The sequence below is a fragment of the Babylonia areolata genome, chromosome 35 (assembly GCF_041734735.1).
Source record: "Babylonia areolata isolate BAREFJ2019XMU chromosome 35, ASM4173473v1, whole genome shotgun sequence".
Lineage (NCBI taxonomy): Eukaryota > Metazoa > Mollusca > Gastropoda > Neogastropoda > Buccinidae > Babylonia > Babylonia areolata.
In genome coordinates, this window is record NC_134910.1 from 21,750,463 (window position 1) to 21,761,159 (window position 10,697).

Genomic DNA, 10,697 nt, shown 5'->3' on the forward strand with positions numbered 1-10,697 from the left:
TAAGAGGAGACTGTAAAGACAGTCCTAACCTGTGTTCTGTCTGTTTGTCTTGTGTTCATGTCCGTGAATGAGAGAGAGAGAGAGAGTGAATATTTAAGTAAATATAATACTTTGCTCTTTTATGTGCATTTGTAGGATGCGTATGCATTTTTAGACATAAATTTTATAAGAATGTGATAAAATATTTGTTACGTGTATTAAAGGGTTCAACCGTAAAATCTAGATTTAAGTTTTCCTTGTGAACCCCTTCAGTTGTTAGTTCTATTAATGTGTGTGTATGTGTGTCACTGTATTATATATGATACATAAGCTAGAATATTCCAAACTACCCCCCTTATCCTTTTCCGTTATCCTTGCTCTTGGGTGTGGTTGTTGTCAGCCTTTTAAACTTCCGAAATAGCGCAGCTGAGTAAAATTGATCTATTCTGTAGCCCATGTGTTGATCAGGGAGGGGTTAAACTGAAATTTTGTAAGATTTGTTTTCTTTACGAATTCTGGGCTGGGTACATTTAAGTTGTTTAATTGGGGTTGTCCAAAAGTGAATCCTACCAGTGGATAATAGGCTATATACAGTGGTTTCAGCATTCCCACTTTCGTGTTTATCCACGGACTTCCCTACTCTTCCACTGACCCTCCACTGTCTCCCCGGGAACCCCTCTGCCTGCCTTTGACTTCCTTGGTCCAGGCCTCCGTTGGCTGCTGCCGCCTGCCGCTGGCTTCCGTCGCCAGCGTTCTCTGGCCTGGCGCTCAGCTGTCTGGGTGTTCTGCTCTTCGTCTTCGTCGTCACTGTTCTTCGTGTTCGTTCGTGTTCGTCGTCGCCGTTCTTCGTGTTCGTCGTCGCTGTTCTTCGTCGTCGTCACTTACTGTTCGTCGTCGTCGTCACGACAGCATTAACGTTGTGCTTGTTTCCTTATCTTAAAGCTCTGTTTTTGTTGTGTGTGTGGGTTGTTTTTTTTGTGTGTGTGTTATATTTATCCATTGCTATTTAAGTGTTGTTGCAGCTGGGGTTGTGGTTATTGTTTGTGGGCAAGCTAGGCTGTGTGATTAAACAAATGTATGTGAACCCCGGATTGTTGTAGTCTGTGTTTGTGTTGTCTGGGTGTTAGTGCTGGGCTGGGTGGGGGTTTCTAGTCCGCTCTCTTATAGAGCGTGACAATTTGGTGGAGATGCGGGGTACGTTAGGTTAGAGTGGGAGGGGGGTGGGTGTAATCGTTTTGTCTGTTACCTGTGTACATATGATATCTGATTAAAATTATGCTGTGTCACTGGAAGAATGTTTGGGTGAGGTTAAGATAGACACCTTACCTGTTCAAAAAGTTAGCTGTTGTTCAGGCACTTGATTTCGGCTGTTGATTTTTGCCGAGTTTGGTTTGCCTTTCTCGCATTCTGCGAGGAAAAAAAAAACAGAAAAAAAGGGGAAAAAAAATGCCCACTCGGGCGACAAACGGCTGCGGCCGTCACTCCCGGGTCAAAGTCCCAGATGGATAAGTCGAGTACCTCTACTCCTTCTCAGATAGATAAGTCAGGTTTGTCTGGATGGATACGGGGTCAACTGAAAGAGGATGACCCAGGTAGTCTATCTGATGATGGAAGGAAAGGGGACACTGTTCCTCTATCTCACCAGGATCCTTACACAAAATTCAAAGCCATGGGTGCTGACATGGGTTTGACTGGTGAGGCCCTTGCACGGTTTGTGGTCGATGCTGCTGCTAAGGAGGAAGAGCGCGCAAATAGGGAGGAAGAGCGCCGTTTACAGGCGCTGGAGGGATCACAGGGAGGATGAATATAGGGAAGAGGAAAGACGGTATAGGGAGAGAGGGATGAGGAGGATAGGCAGCGGTTTGAAAGGAAGATGGAATTAAAGCAAGAAGAGGTCGAGGCTCAAATAAGCCAACCGTTTTCCCCTTGCTCCATTTGACGGGAAGGACGACTTCGACGACTTCCTGACCCATTTAGAGAGGGTAGCGCTTCTCAATAAGTGGAAGCCAAGTTCATGGGCGGCTCGCTTGGTAACCTTGTTACAAGGTCGAGCTAGGGACGCTTGTCTGCGATTGCCTCCGGAGCGACTTCATGACTACGAGTCATTGAAAGCAGCTTACTTACTCCGCGAGTTTCGGCTAGATGCCCATGCGTACTGCAAGCCGTTTCCGATCGATGCGGAAGCTTGCAGAAGAGACTTTATCCAATTTCTAGAAAGGCTTAAGGTCTGTCTGTCTCGCTGGGTGCACAGCTGCCGGTCGCGATTACGACAGTGCCGAGGACTTAAGGGACTTGTTCCTTCAGGAACAGTTCCTAGCTACCCTTAACCCTGACCTCGTCAGTGAGGTTAAGCGTGAGGAACCAGATAGGGTGGAGGAGGTAGCACGCATTACCTCGAAGGTTGTCGGTGCCAGGAGAGCGGGACGGATGGCTGAGAGTGAGGCACGAGCCTCCAGGAAATCCAGAGATCATGGTCTTGGTGCCAAACCTCATGCGGAGCAAAAGGCCGCATCTCTTGGACAAAGTAGTTCCGCTCTTAGCGACAGCTCAAGGGGTGTCGAGAGAACCAGAGGAGTTACCTGTTTCCTCTGCGGGAAACTTGGACATGTGGCCAAAGAATGCCGCCAGCGGAAGATGGTTTCCCTTGTGGCACAGCCGAGCTTTAGGCAGCAGGGTTCCCATTTCCCACCTCCATCTCTTTGCGTTAACTGTGCTGCAAAGCAGTACTCGCCACGATGTGAGGCTTTCGTCAACGGGGTTTCAGTCCCGGCTTTGCGAGACACCGGAGCTCACATGGTTGTCGTTGCACGCCATCTGGTCAGTCCAGATTCTTTCACTGGAGCGACTGTCCGTTGTGGTGCTGGCCGAATCGAGATGCACCTCCGTCCTACCCATCGCCAGAGTAGATTTCCAGTCTCCTTTCGTGGAAGGCAGGCTAGACGTGGCTGTAATGGAGGCTCCTGTGGAAGAGGTCCCTTATTGGCAATACTGCCTGGCGCGAGAATGGCACTTCAGTGCCCGTGCCCGTTTACTCAGACGCCAGTCTTGTGGGTGCTGTTGAGACGCGGGCCCAAGCAGCTGCCAGGGCTAAAGGGTTATCTCCCCTTGCCTGTCAAGGACTTCCAGATCCATGTGTCTAGACAGGACCTAGAGCATCAGCAGGATAGCGATCCTGACCTGTGTCAGGCTCGGGAGCTTGGCTGTGTCTAAAGCCGTCAAAAAGACACGATCTGGAGAGGTCATGTACTTCAGGAAGCAGGGAATACTGATGCGGCGTTTCAAGGACCATCGGGGGGAAGCAACCCAAATCTGTGTTCCTAAGGAACTGCGTTCCACAGTGTTGCTTCTTGCCCATGAAGCCCCCATGTCGGGTCATCTTGGGGTTAAGCGCACGCAGGGAAGAGTTTTCCCACATTTCTACTGGCCTGGCATGTGTGCTGACATTCGGCGTTTCGTCCGTTCTTGTGACAGATGCCAGAAGACGGTAGCTAAGGGTCGAGTCCCGAAAGTGCCACTCGTCAAGATGCCCCTCATTTCAGAGCCCTTCAGTCGTGTAGCTGTCGACATTGTAGGACCTATATCCCCTTCATCTGAGTCTGGCAACAGGTACATTTTAACAATGGTCGACTATGCGACAAGGTACCCAGAAGCTGTCGCTCTCAAACACGTTTTCGGCTGAAACTGTGGCTGAGGCGTTGTTCACCATGTGGACACGAACAGGTGTTCCTGCTGAGGTTTTGACTGATCGTGGTTCTCAGTTCACAGGCAGTGTCATGCAGGAAGTCTATCGCCTTCTGTCTGTGCGGGGCTTGACCACAAACCCCCTACCACGCTCAGTGCAACGGGTTGGTGGAGCGTTTTAAACGCTACTTTGAAGGCAATGCTGCGGAGACTATCGTACGAGAAACCTCGAGCCTGGGACCGCTGGATTCCCCGCTCTGTTATTTGCCTACAGAGAAGTTCCCCAGGAGAGCACTGGCTACTCGCCTTTCGAGCTGCTCTATGGAGGACAGTACGGGGGTCCCATGCAGATCCTCAGAGAACACTGGCTCCACCCTGAGAGGCCAGAAATTCAGACTGCTGCTGAATACGTGGTAGAACTGCGAAACAGAATCGCAGAGTCCTGTACCATTGCTCAGCAAAACCTCGAAAGGGCCTCAAGGCGGTACAAGGGTTATTTTTGATGCCAAAGCAAAGCAAAGGACAGTTCGCTGAGGGAAGCAAAGTACTTCTCCTTCGCCCCACCAAACAGAACAAACTGGAACTTGAATGGCAGGGTCCATTACACTGTTCTGCGTCGTGTGGGCATCGCAGATTATTGCGTTCAGATTGGCGAGAAAGAAAAGCTGTACCACGCCAATCTGTTGAAAGAATACATTGAGCGCACTCCTCGAGGGACTGTGGCTCTGGCTGTGATTGAAGACCCAGAGGTCTGGGAAGGAACGAGGACAGTGGAACGCGACATTCCACTCATGCCCCTGGAGGCAACTGAAGGTCCGGAGGATGTTGTGCTGGCCGCTGATAACTCCTCACTGAAAGAGGCCATTCGTGAATGACTCGAGGGTTTAGGATGTTCTCACTGACTTGCCTGCCTGTACGAACTCGAGACATGCACGCTCAATCTCACCTCCCGACACCCCTATTAGGGCTAAGCAGTATCCACTGCCCTACTCCCAACGTGAGACGATTCAAGAGGAGGTCCAACAAATGTTGAAGATGGGCGTGATAGAGCCATCCCTCGTCCCCATACTCCTCTCCTATCGTCCTCGAAAGAAGAAAGATGGGAAGGTAACGGTTTTGCGTCGATTTCCGTCGCATCAATAAGATAACCGTGTTTGATGCTGAACCAATGCCAGATGTAGAGGCACTGTTTTCCCGGTTATCAGGGGAAAAAGGTGTTCTCGAAGCTAGACCTTTCAAAGGGGTACTGGCAGATCCCCGTGGCAGAAGCTGATCGCCCTAAAACAGCCTTTCACTACTCCTCAGGGACACTTCCAGTGGTGTGTAATGCCGTTCGGCCTCAAAACTGCTGGCGCAGTATTTTCCCGCATGATGCGGAAGTTAGTACTCGCCTCTCAACAGCCCGGACGTGGACAACTTCATGGACGATGTTTCTCATCTCCTCCGCTGATGAAACACGGCATCTAAGGCTCTTACGCAGCGTGTTTTCCCCGGTTGCGTGATTGCAAACTGACAGCACGGCCCTCCAAATGTTTTCTCGGCCACAGGGAGTTAGACTATCTGGGTCACCATGTGGGTGCTGGAAAATTTGGCCAGATGCAGAAAAAATGGAGAAGATCCGAGAATCACCTCGTCCCTGTACGAAACGACAGCTCCGAGGGGTTTCTGGGCCTCGTGGGGTTCTACAGGGAGGTTCGTTCCTCAGTTTGCGGAAATCGCTCTTTCCCTTGACTGAACAAAACCAAGAGCAAGGAGCCAAACAAAGTTATCTGGGATGAGTACTGCGAGAGAGCTTTCTGCAGCTCAAACAAATCCTCTGCAGTAGGCCAGTTTGCTGTCTCCCCCGATCTGTCCAAGCCTTTCATACTGCGGACTGACGCTTCGAACGTGGGGTTGGGAGCTCTTCTGCTCCAAGATCAAGGTATGGGTGCTCAACCAGTGGCGTGTGCCAGTAAGAAATTGAGCCCAGCCGAACGCAATTACCCCCACAATTGAAAAGGAATGCCTGGCTCTTGTGTGGGGTATTCAGAGGTTTGAACCCTACCTCTACGGGAAGGAGTTTGTCGTCCAGGTGGACCATGCAACCGCTGCAATAATCTAGACAGGGCCAAAACGGTCAGCGGCAGACTGACGCGCTGGGCTCTACACTTGCAGCCTTTCTCGTTCAGGGTGCAAGCCATTCCTGGCAAAGAAAACCGTTGGTGCTGACTTCCTCAGTCGTCTGCCAGAGTTGGATGAAATATGATCTGAATACGGCCCAGTTTGAGTGTTAACACCTGAATGAGGCAGCTGTATACTGGCCATGTGTATCTTTTAATATTACTTATTAGTTGGTAAGGTTGGCAATTCTATAATTTGCAATTCATCCTGTTATTCCAGACTTCATAGTTTTGATGTTGTTGTTTTTTCATTTGTTTTGCCTTTTCCTTACATTTAGTTTCAGGAGGGCAGTGTCTTGGCATGTCTCTGTTTGAGAGGACATTGTGGATGATACGGCAGTGGGAATGTGTGTTATTGTGTTTGTCATTCTGTGTGACATGGTTATAATTAAGTTTCAATCTTCGTTTGAACTTGTGAGGGGGGCTGTTGTCACATCTCATGACAAAATCAGATACGAGTGCTAAACCCCCTCATTCACCCACCCCATCTAGCTAGAGAGCAGTGTGGGTTGTGCGGTTTGCACGAGATTTTCAGTCTGTCTCGGTCTCAGTTCAGGCTGTCACTGAACTGAGATCAGCCTCTTCCTTGTCAACAAATGACAAGATTCTGGGCTTTTCGCCCGCGACTGTCAGAGGAGGCAGCCGTGCCAGTCTTTGGCTCTCTTCAGGGCTGTTTGCCCGTCTGGACGCTTGTAGTGGGGATCAGTTTCCTCCGAGTGGTCGTGGTCTCTGTGTGCTCTGTGTGAACTTCCAGCTTTGGGGTAGTGGTACCTCTTCTGGAAGGTAAGAGGAGACTGAAAAGACAGTCCTAACCTGTGTTCTGTCTGTTTGTCTTGTGTTCATGTCCGTGAATGAGAGAGAGAGAGAGAGTGAATATTTAAGTAAATATAATACTTTGCTCTTTTATGTGCATTTGTAGGATGCGTATGCATTTTAGACATAAATTTTATAAGAATGTGATAAATATTTGTTACGTGTATTAAAGGGTTCAAACCGTAAAATCTAGATTTAAGTTTTCCTTGTGAACCCCTTCAGTTGTTAGTTCTATTAATGTGTATGTATGTGTGTCACTGTATTATATATGATACATAAGCTAGAATATTCCAAACTACCCCCCCTTATCCTTTTCCGTTATCCTTGCTCTTGGGTGTGGTTGTTGTCAGCCTTTTAAACTTCCGAAATAGCGCAGCTGAGTAAAATTGATCTATTCTGTAGCCCATGTGTTGATCAGGGGAGGGGGTTAAACTGAAATTTTGTAAGATTTGTTTTCTTTACGAATTCTGGCTGGGTACATTTAAGTTGTTTAATTGGGGTTGTCCAAAAGTGAATCCTACCAGTGGATAATAGGCTATATACAGTGGTTTCAGCATTCCCACTTTCGTGTTTATCCACGGACTTCCCTACTCTTCCACTGACCCTCCACTGTCTCCCCGGGAACCCCTCTGCCTGCCTTTGACTTCCTTGGTCCAGGCCTCCGTTGGCTGCTGCCGCCTGCCGCTGGCTTCCGTCGCCAGCGTTCTCTGGCCTGGCGCTCAGCTGTCTGGGTGTTCTGCTCTTCGTCTTCGTCGTCACTGTTCTTCGTGTTCGTCGTCACTGTTCTTCGTGTTCGTCGTCACTGTTCTTCGTGTTCGTCGTCGCCGTTCTTCGTGTTCGTCGTCGCTGTTCTTCGTCGTCGTCACTTACTGTTCGTCGTCGTCGTCACGACAGCATTAACGTTGTGCTTGTTTCCTTATCTTAAAGCTCTGTTTTTGTTGTGTGTGTGGGTTGTTTTTTTTGTGTGTGTGTATATTTATCCAATGCTATTTAAGTGTTGTTGCAGCTGGGGTTGTGGTTATTGTTTGTGGGCAAGCTAGGCTGTGTGATTAAACAAATGTATGTGAACCCCGGATTGTTGTAGTCTGTGTTTGTGTTGTCTGGGTGTTAGTGCTGGGCTGGGTGGGGGTTTCTAGTCCGCTCTCTTATAGAGCGTGACAGTGAAGAACTGTTAGCTGAACAACATTTTGAATGAACTATATAATTTATATATATTCTGTTGTTTGTATATATATATATCTATAAAAGAAAAAGAAAAGAAAATCATGACTGGTTATAATTTTCTGTCCTTGCCTCTTATTTTCCGGGGGTGGGGGTGGGGGGGCTAACTCCTTACGCGTGTTGGCCTTGTGCAAATAAAAGTTCCCAGTTCTTGCTCTCTCTCTCTCTCTCTCTCTCTCTTAGTGATAGTCCATGCCCCTCTCCTCTTCCTCCCTCCCTCCCTCCCCTCCCCTCCATTCCACTGATGTGCCCATCCCTCTCTTTTCAGAAAAAAAAAAACCCCACTTTGGTTGGTAGAAGGGGGACCACACATGCCTGTACCAATCTGGGCTTCAGTCAGTGTCTCCCCCTCCCCCTCCTCGCCCCTCTAACCTCTCCCCTCCTGCCCCCTATACTATCCAGTCCTCCCAGGTTCCCCCCAAGCCCCGCCCCCCCCTCCCACCCTCCCCCAACTCCCCCCTCAAGGAGAAGCAGTCTTTGGAAGGGATCAATATAGTCCTTGTTTGGTACCTTCTTTCCACTTTTTTTTTTTTCAGTTCTCCATGGAGATTTACCCAGATTGATCAGATTCTCCCCCCCCCCCCCCCCCGCCCCCCTCCTGAGAGAGAAAGTGGTGGGGGTGAGGGTGGGGCTTGAAAAGACCAGGAAGATGAGGAAAGGGTGGAAGAATTTTTGGGGTGGAGTGCGGAGGGGTGTGGGGGGTGGGTGGGGGGGCTTGAAGATAGGGGAGTGGTTTGAGTGTGTGTGTGTGTGTGTGTGTGTTTGAAAGAGAGAGAGAGAGAGACTATGTGCGTATGAGCATGCATGCGTGGCTTATACATGTATACAGCATTTATAAATATGTGACTTGTGAGCATTTCATGAGAGCATATCTGAGCATTTCAATTTTCATGCAAGCGTGTGTGCATACTTCAAGAGTGCGCAGGTGATTGTGAGCTAGTGTGGGCATGTATGTGAGTGTGTGTGCGTGTGTGTGTGCGTGTGTGTGTGTGTGTGTGTGAAATTGAAACCTGTCATTTGGAAACAATGTGAGTTAGTGATGCCTGGATGGCTAAGGTCATGGTTACCACTCGCCTACGCCTTTTTTTTTTTTTTTTTCCACTTTTATTTTCAATTTTCTCCTGCCATCACTCTTCCCCGAGATTGGCTGTCGTTGGTCAGGATGAGTGGGCTGTGTGTGTGTGTGTGGGGGGGGGGGTGTGGTGGGTGTGGGGCTGTGTGTGTGTGTGTGGGGAGGGGCCTGTGCGTGTGTGTGTTCGGGGGGGACGGGGTGTGGGGTGGGGGGCTCGTGTGTGTGTGTGGGGAGGGTGGGGCTGTGTGTGTGTGTGGGGGGAGGGGTGGGGGTGGGGGCTGTGTGTGGGGGGAGGGGTGGGGGGTGGGGGCTGTGTGTGGGGAGGGTGGGGGTGGGGGCTGTGTGTGTGTGTGTGTGGGCTGTGTGTGTGTGAGTGTGAGTGGGCTGTGTGTGTGTGTGGGGGGGGGGGGGGGGCTCTGTGTGTGTGCGTGTGTGTGTGGGGGGGTGGGGGTTGGGGGGGGGCTCTGTGTGTGTGTGTGGGGGGGGAGGGGTGGGGGTGGGGGCTGTGTGCGTGTGTGGGGAGGGGTGGGGGTGGGGGCTGTGTTTGTGGTGAGTGGGCTGTGTGTGTTGGTGTGTGAGTGGGCTGTGTGTGTGTGTGTGTGTGGGGGGGGGGGGGGGGGGGCTCTGTGTGTATGTGTGTGCGTGTGTGATTGCGGGGGGTGGGGGTGGGGGCTCTGTGGGTGTGCCTGTGTGTGGGGGAGGGGGTGGGGGTGGGGGGGCTGTGTGTGTGCGTGTGTGTTTTGTATGTAAACAAAATATGCTATCAAGATAAAGACAAGCCTGTGTGGGCTGGGGGTGGGGGCTGTGTGTGTGAGTGGGCTGTGTGTGTGTGAGTGTGAGTGGGCTGTGTGTGTGTGTGTGGGGGGGGGGGGGGCTCTGTGTGTGTGCGTGTGCGTGTGTGTGTGGGTGGGGGTGGGGGGGGGGGCTCTGTGTGTGTTGTGTGGGGGGGAGGGTGGGGGGGGGGCTGTGTGTGTGTGTGTATATGTGTGTGTGTTTGTATGTAAACAAAATATGCTATCAAGATAAAGACAAGCCTTTGTTTTCAATGATGTTTGCATCCTTATTATAAAAAAAAAAAATAAAAAAAAAAAAAATTTTTTTTTTTTGCTTGATAAATGTTGCAATAATAGTATCAACATGATAACAAAGAAGATATGGACAAACACAGACACAAAGAGAGTGAGATGGTTGTTAAAAGTAATAATAAAACGCTGCGTATATCTACTGTATCGTATTCTTGTATGAAAGTTCGGCAGCATCTGTTTCAGTAACACAACTGGAGTGAGAAACATGAAACATAAAAAAAAAAGAAAAAAAAAAAAAAAAAAAAAGAAAGAAAGAAAGAAAGAAAAATTGTCCAGGGAAATGCTAGAAGGAGGAGCATAACATACAGACACTGCACACAAAAAAACCTTGTGACAAAACTTGAAAAGATCCAGGACTCAGAAATAGTCGTTTCTCTCTCGAGGAGCAGCGGAGGGGTCGGTTCAGAAATTGTGTTGGAAATAAGATGCCCATGGTTCTGAGCCTGAGTCTTCTGTGTTTGTGCAAAACTCCCAGTGTGCTTTCATTGATATATGGGACTTACCGTGTTCGTGTATGGTTGTTTCATTGAATAGCGTATGAAGTTGTTGTTGTTTTGGCGATTTTGAATTTTGTTGTTTTTTTTAATTCAGGAATCTTTTCAAAATAGGTAAATGTTTCATTTTTGTTAATTGAATTATTTATTTATTTATTTATTTATTTTGTGTGTGTGCGCTTAGAGTTGACTT